The sequence below is a fragment of the Gorilla gorilla genome, chromosome 9 (genome assembly GCF_029281585.2).
Source record: "Gorilla gorilla gorilla isolate KB3781 chromosome 9, NHGRI_mGorGor1-v2.1_pri, whole genome shotgun sequence".
Classification (NCBI taxonomy): domain Eukaryota; kingdom Metazoa; phylum Chordata; class Mammalia; order Primates; family Hominidae; genus Gorilla; species Gorilla gorilla.
The window spans coordinates 100,822,330-100,839,236 of NC_073233.2; the positions used below are offsets into that span (position 1 = coordinate 100,822,330).

At 44.5% G+C, this 16,907-nt stretch overlaps 2 pseudogenes; one reads left to right on the forward strand and one right to left on the reverse strand.

The window, feature by feature from the left end:
- Window positions 1-10,791: 10,791 nt before the first annotated feature.
- On the reverse strand, window positions 10,792-12,619 carry LOC129525475 (elongation factor 1-alpha, oocyte form-like; annotated as a pseudogene).
- A 565-nt stretch (window positions 12,620-13,184) lies between these two features.
- LOC101132120 (elongation factor 1-alpha 2-like) lies at window positions 13,185-15,226 on the forward strand (annotated as a pseudogene).
- The last annotated feature ends 1,681 nt before the right edge of the window (window positions 15,227-16,907 follow it).

The window sequence follows — 16,907 nt, forward strand, 5'->3', positions numbered from 1 at the left end:
ACATGTCTCAGAATATAATTAATTAAGAATTCAGGATACAAGGTAATTAGAGAAACCATAACCTGGAGGCATACTGCTAAATTATTCTGATCATTTTTAACAATGAGAAAATCTAATTTTCTGGTCATGTGCCATAGATTTTAAATTTAGACAATGTGAAGAGCAATGTTCATACAGTGCAGTCAGCAAATTAAATTATTTATTTTGATTTTGACTTTCCAGCAAAAATCAGGATCAAATGATTAAATCTAAGTCATGAAAATTATTGTGGAACTGAAAAATACTTGAGAGAAAAATGTAGAAATTGCAATTGAATCTCATGTCTTCCTTAACATAAAGCTGCCAGTGTTTCTCCCTTTGTAATAATTGTGCACATGTGTGCGTGTGTGTGTGTAAATCGATTTCACTATCTGATGTTATACACTGGGGCAATGGAAAATGAATGAACTATTTCTGTATATAATGGAGGTGATGTTGAGTTACTGATGAATTACGCCAGCTTCTCCAGACAGGAAGAGGTTGTACATTTTTTTGTCTCCAATTAGTGCTCATTGAGTTAAAAATTAAAAACTAAATTCACTTTTTGATGAACCCAATATTCACAGATGTGCTCCAATCTACTGTACTTACTGAATTACCCATTTTTACATTATTTCAGGCATTGCTTATAGAAATATTTCCAAGTATCTTTGTGATGCTTTGTATTAATTAGTTGTCTAGCATGCATTTTCAAGACTGCTAGAATGATTTTACAATCATCTAACCTCATTTTGTATCTGTAAATTCCTATTTTAATTGCACTATCAAGATTTCCCAGTGCCCCACTGAGAGCTTTGGTTTCAGAGAGACCTAGATTTGACTCTCTTTGCTGTGGGTTACATTGTATTCTCCAAAAAAGACATGTTGAAGTCCCAGCCCCCAGTGTCAGTGGATGTGATCTTATTTGGAAAGAGGGTCTTTGCAAATGTATTATAGTTAAAAATGAGATCATATTATATTAGGGAGTTCCCAATCCAAAATGACCACTATCATTATAAGAAGAGGGAAGGGGACATAAACACACAGATGGAGATGAGGGCAATGCCATGTGAAGATGGAGACAGAGATCGAACAGATGTGTCTACAGGACAAGGAATACCAAAGACTCCAGACTCTAGGAGAGAAGCACAGAACAGTTTCTCCCTCAGACCCTCCAGAAGGAACCAACCGTGCTGACATCTTGATTTTGGAATTCTAGCCTCCAGAACTGTGAAAGAATCAATTTACATTGTTTTAAAACCACCCAGTTTGTGGTATTTTGTAATGGCAGCTCTAGAAAATGGATACACCTTCTGGCCAGGTCTGAGACCTTGCAAGAGTTTTTTTTTTTTTGAGACAGAGTCTCGCTCTGTCACCCAGGCTGGAGTGCAGTGGCGCTATCTCAGCTCACTGCAAGCTCTGCCTCGCGGGTTCATGCCATTCTCCTGCCTCAGCCTCCTGAGTACTTGGGACTACAGGTGCCCGCCACCATGCCCGGCTAATTTTTTTTTTGTATTTTTAGTACAGACAGGGTTTCACCATGTTAGCCAGGGTGGTCTCGATCTCCTGACCTCGTGATCCACCCACCTTGGCCTCCCAAAGTGCTGGGATTACAGGCATGAACCACCACGCCCAGCCGCAAGAGTGTTTTTAACTTCTCTGAATTTCTGATTTCTTTTTTTTCTTTCTCTTTTTTTCATTGTTATTGTTGAATTTCTCTTCAGAATACTGAGTTTGACAACCAAAACTATATCTACCTTACAGAATCAGAATGGTGGTTAAATTAGATGAGGCTTATATGAGTGCTTAGCACTGTGCCTGGCACATGATGTGCTGTGATTCTAGTTTCTCCTCAGTTCAAGAAGCCTGGAGATAAGAAATACAGCCCAATAGTGAGCCAGCTCGGTCACTCCATTCTGCATTGCTATAAAGGAATACCTGACACTGGGTAATTTGTAAAGAAAAGAGGTTTATTAAGACTCACGGTTCTGCAGGCTATACAGGAAGCAGGGCACCAGCATCTGCTCCTGGTGAGGGCCTCAGGAATCCTACAATCATGGCAAAAGGTAGAGGAGAGTCAATGAGTCACATGGTGAGAGAGGAAGCAAGAGAGAGATGCGGAGGAGCCAGGCTCCTTTAAACAACCAGCTCTCTTGTAAACTAACAGAGTGAGAACTCATTATTATTCCTCACAAGGAATATATTCTATTTTTTATTGTGTATATTTTAAATAATTTTCTTGAGCTTACAAAGTCATCATAACCGTTTTAATGATTTGGCTTCTTTATATTTGAAAGCCATGGATAAGTTTATGGAAGTTGAAGCTTTCAAGATGGAGAGCTGAGGGGAAGTTGTGGTAAGGAGAATCCTTAACCTTCTAAAACTGGCATCAAGGAGGACTTCTGTCCCTTTCCCTGGGACATCCCTGGATCATTGGCCTGTCCACTGCGGGAGGGGCTTGTGCTCAAGAATGAGAGCCTTTGGAGATGTGGATGCTGCCAAGGGGCCATGGGAGACCTTCAGGCCAGGGCCTAGCACCTTACTGGTCACAAGGAATGGGAACTTCCCAAAACTTCATACTTTGTTCAGAGGCAACTTCCTCGAATTTCTATGAGGGCTTTCTTGAAGCCGCTTTGGTAGGGCCAACACTTTCTCAGGGTTCATGTTTGTTTGGGGTGGCTGCAGGAGATCATGGAGCTCTAGCCCCTCCCCCAACCAAGTCACCTGTTGGCGTGCCCACTAATAACATGCTTAGTCTCAGGGGACACTCAGAAGAACCACTCCTCTCCCTGATGTGTCGCTACACAACTAAACCCCAAGCTTCTTATATTAGTCAGGGTTCTCCAAAGAAACAGAACCAATGTGTATATATATATATATATATATATATATATATATATATATATATATATATATATATATATATGTAGAGAGAGGGAGAGAGAGAGAGACAGAGAGAGACAGAGACAGAGAGAGATTTAGTCTAAGGAATTTGCACAAGTGATTGTGGGGAAGTTTGGTGAGTCCAAAATCCAGTGGGGTAGGCCCACAGGCTGGAGACTCCAGGAAGAGTTGTGATGAAGTCTTTCGGCAGAATTCCTTCTTGCTCAGGGGAGCTCCTCAGTCTTTGTCTTACTAAGGCCTTCATTTGACTGGATGAGACCCACCCATATTATGAAGGATAATTTGCTTTACTCAAAGCCCACCAATTTAAGTGTGAGCCTCATCTAAAAACATTTTCACAGAATAATGTTTCACCAAATATCTGCCAAGCTAGTACATAAAGTTAATCATCACACTCCTCAAAGGCAGGAAACCCCACTCTCCTAGTAGCCTGAGGCTGGGGGGATGATCCATATTCTTTCTATACAGTTGACCCTTGAACAAGGTCGAGTTTAGGGACACACATTTCCTCAAAGTCAAAAATTCACACATGACTTCTGACTCTCCCCAAAATTAATTACTAATAGCCTATTGTTGACCACAAGCCTTACCAATAGCATAAACAGTCTATTAACACATATTTTGTGTACATATATAAAATATATATACACACATATATATAAATTATAGTGTATTCTTACAATAAAGTAAACTAGTGAAAAATGTTATTAAGAAAATTATAAGGAAGAGAAAATATACTTACTATTTATTAAGTAGAAGTGGGTCATTATAAAGGTCTTCATCCTCGTTGCCTTCACATTGAGTAGGCTGAGGAGGAAAAGGAAGAGGAGGAGGGGTTGGTCTTGCTGTTTCATTGGTGGAGAGGTGAAAGAAGTAGAGGAGGTGGAAGGGGAGGCAGGTACATTTGGTGTAACTTTTATTGATTAAAGTCCACTAACGATGAACCCAAGCACTTCAAACCCATGTTGTTCAAGAGTCAAATGTATTTTTATTTAACTATAAAAGTAATCTATACAAATTTTAAATCAGAAGACAAATAAAGAAGAAAACAAAAGTCTTTGCTATCCCCAACTTACTCCCAAGAGGCACCCCAGATACTGCTTTGATGCATATCCTTCCTGTCATTTTTCTTCTGTATGTGTGAAATTTGTTTTACAAATATGGGATCCAACTGTACACATTATTCTGAAACTTGCCTTTTTAACCTGGTGGGAGTCTCTGGACATCATTCCATTCTTATCACATTCTTTTAGCAGCTGCATAATATCCCACCAGATGAATGCACCCTAATTTATTTAATAGCCCCCACTTATTTATACACATTTTTCATTATTTTCAGTTTGGGACAATCACAAACAATACTGCAATGAATATCATTCGACATATTTTAGCAATCCTATTCCAGTATATTGTACAATGAAGATCTAATAATAAACTTGTTACATCAATGAGTATAACTATTTTAAATGTTGCTAGATATTGTCAAGTTAATAGGTGCTTAAGAAATGCATGTTGAATTGATTTGAAAAGACACATAGTTCTAAAGCCACGATAGAAGAGGGGGAAAGGATAGTGACATGGAAAGGGAAGGAAAGAATCCAGAAAGTTGAGAATATTTTGATCCCAATTTGCATCTTGCTGTACTGATGCTATAGACAGTACATTGTACCTTTCAGGCCTCTGATGGTTGTGCAAAATTACTCCAATTAGGGAAGCTTCATAAAGGCAGGGCTCCATTTTGTCATTAATGTAACTCAATCTCCTAGAACAGAACCTAATACAAAGATGTTAGATAAATATTTGTTAAATAAATAAATGCATGAAAACCAGGAACCTTGGAGGTTAACTTAAAGAGGATATGCAAACTATCTTCCATGTCATATGCACTGAGTGCATCTTCTAATTATAAGGGTATCATGGTACCTACCCTTATACTAGCAGATGCTGAATTGCACCATCAGTATTAGAACAGTGAGTAAATCCCAGCTTGCTGCCTGCAAAGCACATACCTTCTTCCCACTGCCACATTTGGAGTGCCCTTGGCTAAGAGACTGCATCTGGAAGTAGGATTCAGGCTCCAGGCATAGGCTGAAATTCACACAAGGACAGGGTCAAATAACTGACAGCAGCACAGTTTGGCATAAGCAAGACAAGGGTTCCTGCAAGATTTAAGCCTGGCCTAGGGCTACATTTTTCACTGAGCCTCTGGTTGCTTGCTGTGTGGGGCATGAGGGGAGGGAATATACATGTTTTCTTCTGCAGAATTTCCTCTTGCAATGTACAGACCAGTTTTCATCATGGCACTGAAAAAGGTGGCAAGAACATAGTGTAGGTTCTGCCACACACCCTGTAACTGTGGCAATTATACCATTTTGGATAATTGCCTTGTAATTGCTGCTGTGAGTTAAAATCTAATGTTATCCTCCAATTGTTCTGATGTCTTTTCATGAATAATGCAATCACCCTGTGAGCCCTCTGCCAGTTTCTCGTTTAGATTGGCCCTGTGTTTGAGTTATGCACCATTGTCCTACTCACCATTGTCTCACAAAACTAATGCGGCAGAGACAATACAGGAAATAATTGGGACTTCGCTGATTATGGAAAATGGGAATGTGAGTGAGTAAGATGTGAAGTTTTTCTGTGGAAATATTTCCAAACCCCAGTTGACCCTACAGGTATACAGGATGGAGAGGGGCAGGTTTTTCTTCATGGGTCTTAGTCTGCTGCTGTCTATGTATGCTGGACACACTTGTTCTGGCTGATGCGGTGGGAATTTTCTTAGAACAGAAGGAAAACATATTTTTCCATAGGGCGATTTTCTCAGTTATACTGTTGTCATCATCAAATGTAAACAGCTCTGTAAACATAAGCTGGTGTGTCTCCCTGCAAGGCCAAAATACCAATTGTTCAATGAATGGGCAATGGCAGCTGGGATTTCTGTTTCCAGTGTCTGGAACTTGGTTTAATATGATAAAAAGAAGTCAACTGCATTCAGAAGAATGGCAATAGAGTCATTTTAAAATTTCAATTTAGCTTCTACCCAGAAAAGGGACAACCTCAGGTGGTAGAGTATTGCTTAGTTATTTCTATGCCAGTGAAACTGATGCCATCATTACTGGGCCTTCTGAGGCCTAATGAAAGTGGACAGAGGTACCCCGGCAGCCAATGGAGCTTTCAGGTCAGGTCTAGTCTTGATGTTCTTTTTGCATAAGGGCCCAAGTTAAGTTTCTGAGAAAGCTCAAAGCCTGCACTTCTCATTTAAAGGAAAGGCACCCACCTGAGCACCCTATGACTCCTCTCTGCCCTCAGCACTAAGCCTAGATGCCCTAGCTTGGCATCAAGGGCCTTCAAGAACTTGGCCGGGCACAGTAGCTCACACCTGTAATCCCCTTTGGGAGGCTGAGGTGGGAGAATCACGAGGTCAAGAATTTGAGACCAGCCTGGACCGAGAGACAGAGAAACCCTGTCTCTACCAAAAAAAATACAAGAATTAGCTGGGCACAGTTGCGGGCACCTGTAATCCCAGCTACTCGGGAGGCTAAGGCAGGAGAATCGCTTGAACCTGGGAGGTGGAGGTTGCAGTGAGCCGAGATCATGCCACTGCACTCCAGCCCTGGAGACAAAGTGAGACTTTGTCTCAAAGAACAAACAAACAAGGAACTTGGCCTTCTGTTCATGTTACCAACCTGCAGTCAGAGCCAGCCATACTGGCCTCCCTGCTGAGTCCTGTATGGGCCATTCTACATGTTTTTTTAGAGGTTGACTTTTTTACCTCTAGAATCAGTTTTCTCTGATTCCTCGAGCTTCATTGTGGCCCCTGTTATGTTTTTCCATAGCCTCCTGAAGTTAGCCCTATCACGGCATTTCTAACATCACATTATAATTTTCAGAATACTTATTTGTCTTCTTTGCCAGACAGTGAGATCTAGGTGGGCAAGACAGTGTTCAACACAGCTCAACCACAGTTTTCATCAATGAAATCTGGTTAAAGAGGAAGTGAATGAATGGATGGATAGGTGACACCCCATCCTCCTTGCTTTAGTTGGGTGGAGTAAGCCGGGTGTCCGCTGTGAGTCTGAAGGATCAGGAGCCATAAGTGCTAGCCTGGGGTGCCAAGTGGCTGGTGCTGGTGAGGTCTGTGTGTCTTCCCAGGGCAAGGCCCCTTCCCACAGGCATAGACCACCCCAGGGAGTCAGGTGTGAGCTGCACAGCCTCCCAAACTGGCTTGAGGAGATGGGTTTAGAGTCAACCAGAAAGCAACTTTGTTCGAGCTCTGGAGTCTGACAGGGACAAACAAAAATCTGATTGCCAGAGCGTTTTCTCTTGGGTCTGAGATAATTCAGGTAAGCTCTGCAGCCAGGGGCTGCCAGGAAGAGAGGAAACTATAGGGCGCAGCAGGCTGTCACCAGAGAGGGTGATGGGAGGAGAGCCAGGGAGCTCCCCCACTGCTGACCCATGACTGGCAGGAAAGCTCATGCCAGGAAAGTAAATCTGGGCTTCTGGGAAGTGGGCTGGCTATGTTGGGGGCAGCATGACCTCTCAGAGAAGAGTGCATCCAAAGACTTCTAATGCAGTGTCCCCGTGAGATATGTGGTCTGCAAGATAGTTTTATTCTAGACGGTAGGGGTGGTTGTTTAACATTTGAAGCACCATAATTGGGAACACACACTCTAGAGGTGGTTATGTAGCATGTGACAGAGTAATCAGAAGCCCCCACTCCAGGAGCTTTATTACCGCAAGCCTCAGACAAGCTCAACCTTATTTATCTCCAGTCAGCCCCAGATGGTTTGTTGTTTGTCATATTGGATATTAGAAAAGATTTTGTATTGGTGAAATGAGCAGAGTTCAAGACCTGTAGATTAACTAGAACTATTGTACAGGCGTCTCTGTGGATAAACAGGTGAGCCCAGCAGCCCTGACCCTTTGAACTGGCAGCCAAGACCTAAGGACTCCATCCTGCTGAGAGCCATTTCCAGAGGATTGTCCCCACCTGAAGGCCAGCTGAAGCCTGCTGCCAGGATCCGGTCACACCTGCATGCAAAATGCTCATCAGAGACTGAAAGGGTAGGATGCCGAGACTTCAAACCACACAACAGACATGTGATTGTTTTGTACCTGCTAATTCAGTCTGAGACTTGTTTCATTGTGCTACCTGGTGGCGGGGGTAGGGTGAGGAGGATCTAGCAAGCTATGGCCTCCAATATCTGCCAGAAAAGAACCTAATAATTGTAACTGGCCAATATGGCTTATATCCATTTCCAACATTACAAAGAGGCCCTGGACCAGCAGGCACTGGCGTTGTGGCCTAAGATGACTACAAAGTTTTTTCTCAGATAAAAAGTCAGAACTCTTACGTCCTAGTGTACATTGCTGTAGCTACAGTTTGGTACAAAACTTTGGCCAGTTCTGCGGCGCTATGCTTGCAGTGCTGCACAGAAGTGTTCTTGGAGTTTCTAATGAGATGACATTCCCCACTTACCAGTATTTTCTGTTATGTTCATTCTACTAGATGTTTTGAGGCTCCCCCTTCTTCCTGAGCAGTGAGAAATGACAGAGTAGAGAATATGACACTTGGGCTAGGTATAGTGTCTCATGCTTGTAATCCCAGCACTTTGGGAAGCTGAGGCGGGAGAATCCCTTGAATCCAGGAGTTCAAGACCAGCCCCTGGGCAACAAAATGAGACCCCCTATCGATAAATAAAAAAGTAATTAAATTAAAATAATGTTAAAAATAATATGGCACTTGGAGGATTAACCCTGATAGTTTTAGTTTTCTTTTTAAATTAAATTGTTATGATATCCTTAAGAAACAAGCACTAAAACCATGATTATTCTTGAGAACTAAGAGTAAATTGACATTCAGTTATTCACTTGCTTTAGCACATATATAGTGACATTCATTCCCTACTGAGCAAATGTTCATTGAGTACATATTAGAGACCCAGACACTGATAGGTTATATGTTTAGCTCCCCAGTCATTTTTAGCAAAGCTGTAGTTGTGATTTGTAGAAGACAAAATAAAGTGTTCTGGACAAAAAAGACTGTATTGAACAGGCCCGGGAAGGAAGTGAGGAATACAACAGGTGAGCATTCTGCATTCTGTCCCTGCACAGCTCCTGCACCTGCCTGGCTCTCCCATGCAGGCTGAATGGCCTTTGATGACATTGACAGGCTTGAGGTGTTCCAAAGCTTGGTCCAGCTCCCATTAGGCACTGATTCATGCTGATAACAGCTGGAATTTTGACAGGCTTCCCAGCACTGAAGACGGGTGAGCTTCTTAATGCCTGGCCTAGTGACAGCTCTGATATGCCATCCTGCTATTATTTCCAGGTTTGTGCTGGGTCTCAGATTTCCCAAGAGATTTGCACTTAAGAGGGAAGCAACATGACAGACAGGAGCAGGTAAGGTTATTGTTATTGATCAGTGAGAGAAATAGCCCACTGCACTCCTAGTCTAACCCTGGGACACAAGAATCTCAGGAATGGGCAGGAAATGATGGCATTCCCAATCTGACCCAGAAAGGACTCCAACAGTCCTCCTGGGAATAAAACCATTTTCATAGTCAGCATTCTCAATGTTTGAAGCTTAATTGTTTTCCCAATCGTAAAACAGATCACAATCATGCAGTTGATTAATTTCCCTTTCCAGGTGGAACAGAATCTATGTGCACATCCTAGCACCTCCTAGCAGATGCTTAGGAACAAAAGATACTGTTTCCATGTAGAATTGCTCCCCTGATTATGTCATCCCTTTACTCCAGACCATTTCTAACCACCCCAGCATCTCTAATAACAGGCAATGCATCCCCACGTCTCATCGGGCAAGCTCCATTCTTCTAATTCCTCAGACCAAAGATCTGGATGTCACTCTGGACTTCCCTTCCTCATAACCCACATCCAATCTTTAGAGATTTCTATCAGCTCCACCTAAAAAATATATTCAGAACCACCTCTCACCATTTAACTCCATGACTACTCCTCTGGTCCAAGTCATCATCTTGCTTGGATTATTGTTGTAGACTCCATTTGTCTCCATACTTTCCATTCTTCATGGTCTGCTCCCCATCTCTACTATTTTCTTTGCTTATTTTCTTCATACACTATCACCTGATATTTGCCTTCTGTCTCCACCCACTCAATAAGTACATGGGATCAGAACAGCATCTGGCGCATGGTAAGTGCCAATATTTGATGGACGAATGGGTTAAGAACACATTGCAGGCAGACCCTGGGTCCTGTCTCCCAGGATATGCTGAATGAGCACATAATTTAGCTTAGTAAGCTCCATGAAAAGTTATCCTGTTGCACCCATTAATTGACAACAACAAGATCAAAGGTTGTAAGAACCGCAACTGTTCATTCCTTACCCTCTAGGCATATTAACCTAACTTAAATTTAACATGTTGGGCACCAGCTTCTGAGCCCAAGTTCTAAATGAGCTAGTTAGAGTCTCCACCTCACTGCATTAGCTGAATAACCTTCAGTACTGAATGATGGTTATACCAAAAATCATACCATAGAGTTGGACCAATCTATTGGCACTAAGATCCTACCCCAGTGCTGTTATGAGTATGCTTTTCACACCTCAAAACCATCCACCTACTTTATAGGGAGGAGACACCACAGAGGGAGGGAAATGGGAGAGAGGTTGGAATGATACCCTCGGTATGAGAATGAGGTAGACAACCCTGAATTGTTTTATGACCCTGGGAAGCCTATGGGCTTTAAATAATAATTATCCTGCCTAGAAGTTCTCCATCTACCCATGCTTTCTTCTTTGAAAGAAACCAGGGCAGCTAGTCAAGTTTTATCCACTTTATTTAGGAAATACATACATTCATTGAATGTTTAGTTATTGGGGGGGGGAGGGGGAGCTGAGGGCACTGCAGAGAGGAGGGTGGGCTTCATTTCTTGCTGGCTTTTGCTGCAGACTTGGTGACCTTGCCAGCAGTGGAGGACTTCTTGTCCACAGCCTTGATGACCCTAACAGCTTCTGCTTGTCTCATGTCCCACACTGCAAAACAGCCTGGAAGAGAAATGGAAGAATGACATGCCTGGAAAGTGGCCCAGAAGGAAATGCTCCTTAGCCGCTGCCCTGACCTCAGTTACAGAATGGAGACTGTGCTTTCCTGTCATGACTTAGTAGCACTATTCCTGGCTCACCTAGAGGTGGGTATTCAGAGAAGGTCTCCACACACATAGCCTTGCCAGGGACCATCTGCACAATGGCTGCATCCCCCACCTTCAGAGCCTTGGGGTTCTCCTCCAGTTTCTTGACAGAGTGCCGGTCAATCTTTTCCCTCAGTTGGGCAAACTTTGCAGGAGACTTGGGCTGTATGACAGTCCAGCATGGGGGAGTACCTGGCATGGATCTGCCCAGAGTGGTTCAGGGCAATCACCTGGTGGGGCAGCAGGGTGGAATTAGATAGATGGCAGCAAAACCTGTGGCCTCAGTGTAAATCAGGACTAATCCTGAAGCACTCCCACCTGCACCAGGCCCAAGACCCTTTGCTCCCTGGGGCTTACCTGTGCCACAAAACTGTCAGCCTCTATGGGAGGGATCATTCCTGCTGTCTCCAGCCACATTCCCCTGCCAAATGTCCTTCACAGACACATTCTTCACATGGAATCCTACGTTGTTACCTGAAAGGGCTTCCGCCAGGGCCTCATGGTGCATCTCCACAGATTTAACCTCAGTGGTGACATTGCTAGGGGCAAATGTGACCACTATCCCGAATTTCAAAAAGCCACTCTCCACATGGCCCACTGGCACACTGCCAATGCCTGTTCAACCCGGGAAGGGAAGTCAGTCCCAGACACACCCAGCAATAACTGGCTTCCTGGGAGGCCCCTTGGCTTTTGAGTTCAAGGACAAAGGACCACCTATGGAATTGGGAGAAAGCACTAGATGGATCTCTGACTGTTTAAAACTGTGTAGTGGATAGCTTGGAAATGCTAGGTGCTTTTCCACTTAATCCTTGCTCAGGGAAGAGGTGGAGTCAGGATTTGAATCCTGGCAATCATACTCCTGTGGACTCCCTAGGGGATTCAATTAAGGATCAATTACAGAATCCCTGACAGAGTAGTCTACCCTCAGCTCCACTCAGGCCTGGGTCACCTGCCATCTTGCACACATTTTGCAGGGGCAGCCTCCTACCACCGCTCCTGCATTGCCTCTTCCCACTTTAGTGCCTAGCTCAGAGCCAGGGACATGAAAGGTTAAACTGAAAAGTAAAACTGATTTGCCCAGGCTCACATATCCTGGACTAATTCCTTGGCTATATCGGGTACTTCCAAGCAGTCCTGACCCTGACCTTTCTCCTGCATTGGCCATCCCCTGACCACTGGGAGCTTAGACAGCCCCTGTTCATCCAATCAACTTCTATCCCCTCACCTCTGACCCATTTCTAGTACAAGAGATCCTGACCCTCTGTAGTCTGCAGCTTGCCCCTTTAAGTCCTCACTTCTAAAAAAGAAGCAGCAGAACTGATCCAGAGATCAACAAGAACCACAGCAACTGTCAACAGAGTGAACTCGTTGCCTCCTGCTTTTATGAGCCCAGCCCTACCTGCACTGCCCCTCCTTCTGGTTCTCACCAAATCTGAAATGAGAACCTGTTCAGCTTAAAAAATGCCACTCCTTACCCTTAGGCCCAATGTCAGAGACTTCTTCCTTGACTGATTGGGTGATTGGATAAAGGGAGGGTGGGTGAGGCTGAATATACTTTTTTTTCCCAAATCTTGCAGAATTAAGCAGAAACCCTTTTTTTTTTTTTTTTTTTTTTTTTTTACTTTTTTGATACAGTGTTTCACTCTGTCACCCAGAATGGAGTGCAGTCATGTGATCTCGGCACACCGCAACCTCTGCTTCCCAGGCTCAAGTGATTCTCCCACTTCAGCCCCCTCAGGTGCACACTACTGTGTCTGGCTAATTTTTCTTTTCTCTATTTTTAATTTTTTGTAGAGATGGGTTAAATCATATTGCCCAGGCTGGCCTTCTTTTCCTAAGTTCAAGTGATTCTCCTGCTTCAGGCTCCCAAAGTGCTGAGATTACAGGCGAGAGCAACTGTGCCCAGCCCACTGTAATTTTATGGGGACCAAACTTCTGGACATGTGGAGACGGGAAGGAAAAGGATCTGAAAATAAGATAAAAAACATAAATTAATTATTCCGTAAGAGGGAATAGAAGAAGACAGGCCTGGAATAATCTAGTCTCACCACCTGGCTGTCTTGACCGGCAGTTATTCTAGTAAACCTACTGCCATGAGCAAAGAGAAGGCCTTTATCAATATCATCATCATTGGCCATGAGGACTCTGGCAAGTCCACCATCACTGGGCCTTTCACAAATGTGAGGGCATTGACAAGAGAATCATTGAGAAGTTTGAAAAGGAGCCGGCACAGGTTAGGCTCCCTCTGTGTCTGGAAGTGTGTGGAGGGGAAGGCTCTTTCTTGTGGGTAGTTCTAGCTGCAGAGTACAGAAAACCATGCACTCTGCAAGCCTAAAATGCTGCTGTCCGAGGTAGATCTATCTGCTTCCATCAGTGCATTTATTCTTCCACCCCTTCCCAGGTGGGCGAGGGCTCCTTCAAGTATGCCTGGGTGTTGGACAAGCTGAGGGCAGAGAGAGAACGCAGGATCACCATTGATATCTCCCTGTGGAAGTTCAAGACTAGCACATACTACAGCATTATCATCGATGCTCCAGGCCACAGAGACTTCATCATGACCATGATCAGGGGCACTTCCCAGGTAAAGCAGTCCATGCCTTCAGAAACATTCCTATATAGGGGGAAACTCAAGATTTATTTCTGAAGCTTGGAGAAGGAAGGTATCATAAGGCTTGTAAGCCTTTTCCTCACCCATGGCCATCATCCATCAATCCTGAAAGAATTCGGGAGGACAGGACTGAAAGTCCCATCACTCTCATGAAGCTCAGATCCTGTTGTCCTGGGGGGGCCTACAGGGACCAGGTTTTCTTACACTCAGACTAGTAGATCAGTTGGTCCAGAAAGAAGGGACTAGAAGCTGATTTAGATGAGATTAAATGAGAGGAACTGGGAAGCAGGACCCCCATGCACCGCAGCCAGAGTGGTCCATGAATCCCATTTGGCCATCTGAGTTCTGGAGGGCGTTCCCCAGCTTTACAATGGGATTCGGAACCTCCCAAAGTCAGTCCGATGGCCCCTCCCGCAACCCCGTGTGTTTGTGTATCCCCGCGGTGCAGGCCGACTGCGCGGTGCTCTTCGTGGCAGGCGGCTGGGCGGAGGCCGGCATCTTCAAGAACCCGCAGACCCACGAGCTCGCGCTGCTGGCCAACGTGCGGGGCGTCACGCAGCTCATCGTGATCTTCAACGAAATTGACTCCACCGAGCCCGCCTACAGCTGCTCGCGCCTCCAGGTGATCACCAAGGAAGTAAGCGCCTGCATCAAGAAGATCGGCTACAACTGGCTGCCTGGCCTTCAGCCCATCTCGAGCTGGCACCGCGACAGCATGCTGGAGCCCAGCACTGACGCGAGTGTGGCGCGGGTCGGCAGGGACAGCCGGGGTGGAGGCGAGCGGACCACACCCCGGACTCACCTCCCCTCGACATCCCGAAGATGCCTTGGTTCAAGTGCTGGAAGGTAGAGTGGAAGGAGGGGAACGCCATGGGGGTGACTCTGCTGGAAGCTTTGAACTCCATCCTCCCAACAACGCGCAGGGTCGACAATCCCCTGAGGCTGCCCCTGCAAGATGTGTACAAGATGGGAGGTGACCCAGGCCTGAGTGGAGCTGAGGGTAGGCTACTCCGTTAGGGATTCTGGAGTTGATCCTTAATTGAATCCCCTAGGGAGTCCACAGGCATATGATTGCCAGGATTCAAATCCTGACTCCACCTCTTTCCTGAGCAAGGATAAAGTGGAAAAGCACCTAGCATTTCCAAGCTATCCACTACACAGTTTTAAACAGTCAGAGATCCATCTAGTGCTTTCTACCAATTCCACAGGTGGTCCTTTGTCCTTGAACTCAAAAGCCAAGGGGCCTCCCAGGAAGCCAGTTCTCACTGGGTGTGTCTGGGACTGACTTCCCTTCCTGGGTTTAACAGGCATTGGCAGTGTGCCAGTGGGCCGTGTGGAGGGTGGCTTTTTCAAATTCGGGATAGTGGTCACATTTGCCCCTAGCAATGTCACCACTGAGGTTAAATCTGTGGAGATGCACCATGAGGTCCTGGCGGAAGCCCTGCGGTTAACAATGTAGGATTCCATGTGAAGAATGCAACCACTGCTTGGCTCTGCCCTGGGAACTGTGGATGCAAATATGAGTGACACAGCACCTGTCTTTGAGGGGGTTCCCACTCTGGTAGGGGAAACAGATGACACAAAGGAGCTATTTCCGTGTAATGAATGAGGGCTGCAAAAGGGGCACACTGGGGAGATTCCCATGTATATGGGGAGGTGAGGACACCTTCAGAGAGGAGAAGCTGTATCTGGTCTTCAAGATGAGACAGCACCTCAGGGCCCACATGGGAGGAGGTGCTTGCCAGGCAGAAGAATCCGAGGTGGAGTCCTGCGCTCTTTTTGCCTGGAGGGCAGGAAATGGTGGGAGAAAGTATTGGCTAAAGAGGTGAGGGGAAAAGGGAGGATCATAATGCATGAACTCCTCAGGTTTAATTTTCCTACACTGTAAATCTAATTATATAATCCCTTTGCTTAAATTTTCTGATTACTCTTTTTATTTATTTATTCATTTATTTAGAGATAGGGTCTCGCTTTGTTGCCAAAATGCAGTGGCATGATCATAGCTCACTATAGCCTTGGCCTCCCAAATCGCTAGGATTATAGGCATGAGCCACCTCTCCAGGCCTCTTGATTACTAGTACTGCCCACAGGGGTAAATTGTAATATCTTGGCTGTATGGTAAGGAGCTCAGTGGCAACTGAGACTGGAGGCAGGGAGCCCTTTAGGGGCCCATGCAGGAGTCCTGGAGGGAGGTGATGGAGCCTGAGGCAGGCAGAACAGTTGAGTGCATTGGACATATTTAGAAAGGGCGATGGGAAGAGAGGGAGGCAAGGCCACTGTGCTAATTAGAGCACATAGCCATGAGGATGGGGAACACTCCTCTGTCAAGATATTCTCCCTTCTCCCAAAGCCAGGCTTGAGCCCCTCCCTGCAGCTCCCAGAAGGCTTCGTTGTTCAAATCTAGGTTCCTTCCTTACTCTGCAGCCTATCTGCATGGTAGAAATTAGCTGGTCACTGTCCTCTTTGGGACTAAAATTCCCCAGTTTTACCAAGACATTATACAGTAATCCCCATTTATCTGAGATTTTGTTTTCTCTGATTTCAGTTACCTGCAGCATAATACAATAGGATATTTTGAAAGAGACAGAGAGAATATATTTATATAACTTTTATTATAGTATATTGTTTAAATTGTTCTATTTTGTTAATTGTTGTTATTAATCTTACTGTACCTAATTTATAAATTAAACTCTATCATAGGTACATATGTAGAGAAAAATACAGTACATATAATGCATAGGGTTGGTAACTGTACCATCCAAGGTTTCAGACATCCACTGGGGGTCTTGGACATATCCCCCACATATAAGGGGGAACTACTGGAATACCATGCAGAGTTTCAGCCCCTGAAACAGCACAAAGGCAAATTAAATACAGTATATAAGACAAGTTCACTTTCAAGTCAGATACACCTAGGTCTAAATCTTGCTTTCTCTATTTACTAACTGTGTAAACTTAGTATCTCTGAACTTCCTCTGCAAACTAGGAATGAAACTGACTTCCTGCTTAGCATAAGAATTAGATGAGGTCGTGCAGGCATGGGGCTTAGCACATGGTAATGATCAATAACTGGTATCTACTATTGTAGATACTACTATTTTCTCTACTGTCTTGTATTGCTGGATTGCACTCACTGGGACGTAAAGTACTCACACATAGACAAAATGATTTGCTCAAGGTTATAGAATAAGTTAATGAAGAAATAATA